Source organism: Haemaphysalis longicornis, unplaced genomic scaffold (assembly GCF_048455015.1).
Source record: "Haemaphysalis longicornis isolate Haplotype H1 unplaced genomic scaffold, Haemaphysalis longicornis Haplotype H1 scaffold_11, whole genome shotgun sequence".
NCBI lineage: Eukaryota > Metazoa > Arthropoda > Arachnida > Ixodida > Ixodidae > Haemaphysalis > Haemaphysalis longicornis.
Genome location: NW_027526214.1, coordinates 123,703,579 through 123,705,150, shown reverse-complemented (window position 1 = coordinate 123,705,150; position 1,572 = coordinate 123,703,579).

Below are 1,572 nucleotides of genomic sequence, written 5' to 3'. Positions count from 1 at the left end.
AGTTATAACTCGTTTGCTGGTACATCGCATTTGTTTCTCGTTCTTCATTTTCGTTTCTTTGTGTTTTGGCGCGAAATAATTCGACCAGCCTTGCTTATGCTACACCGTTCTTGGGCCCCTTTCTTCGCGTTCGCTTTTTCGTCTTACTGCGCGAAACATCTCGAGAACCGGCCAGGCACATGCTACGGCTTTTCTTGGATCAGGGTTCTGCGGGCCCCTTGTACGTCTGTTTTACTCTGGCTCCATCCCCCTAAGGTATTACGCGGCACGCACCATCTAGAATTTTTGCACTTCCAATTCATACTTTTGTGAACTTTGTGAAGGAGACACGCTGCACATCAAGATCGTCGCCAATCCCCGGAGTGTGTATGTGCAACGAAGACAGTAACAACAACGCCAACAACTTTTGAACCGTAAATTTTTTACACTCTTTTTGACCGAAAAGGATGTAAAAATCGTGTCCCTAGCTAAAAACCTATAAAAGGTGTTTTGGCTACAAAATGGCGTAAAGATAAAAAAGGTTGTTCTTGTGAACACCCTCACAAAAGGTGTGGGCACTGCAGGTACGTGTGACCATTAGGACCGGCTATGCATGGGGAGTGTAAGTACGTACTTACGTTGAAATACATCTGCTGTTCTTACTCTTATAGCCAGCCAAGGATAGTCCTTGGATAGAGTCGGTGGGCTTGCCGCAAAAATCAGATATTTCACCGCTAATTTTGATATTATACATTTTAACGTGAGCATATACAATCAGCATGCGGGTTTGCAAAAACTGCTTAATCGTGAGGTGGTTATTATGCTCAATAAGTCATTAAATTTGATTAAATACGAAACAAATATTCCTCACCATTTACCCATTCTGCAGCACGGGTTTCCAACATGAATGGAAAGCTACAAATTAGAGCTTTAGAAATTAAGAAAAAGGATGTGGAAGTCCTCCGACTTTGGAAGTACTTTATACCCGTTTACACGGGTGGACTAAACATTTTCTACAAGCGGGGGGTTGTTTTGTACCTCACGATGCTTAAAAGAATGTGAACTGGCATAATTTATTTCCAGCGGAGCTGTTTAGCTTGAGCTAGGTTTGGTGGCGTTAGCAAAAACTATAGAAAAGAACTGGGTAGCCCGTAAAGGGTGCACCAACCGCAAACGGGGCATCGTAACAGCGAAGCCCGCTTTCGAGCTTGTTCAAGCGTGAGCACAAGGCGTGCATCCGTATGCTCTTACTATTTTAAAGGTGCTAGTATTTTTCTGATACTAAAACACAGAAAAAACTGGCGCGGCTTGCACTAGTGGTGCAAGGCTGGAGAAACAGCGGAGCTGGGGTCGACCTAGCTTGTTTCCCCCTTGGATGCGCTGTCAGTTAGGGTGTATGGGATTCTCTGCGACGACACGGGAACAGCCTTCTAAAATCTGGCTAAACTTGGTGTCGCCCTTCAGCACTTAGCCTAGCCCAGCAAGAACATCGCAAATCGTAAGAAAACTTGCCGAAGCCTTGCAAAGCCTAGGAAAACTTGGAAACATTGGATCGACCCACAGCTCCGCTGCTGTGTTGCAACTGTACACCTA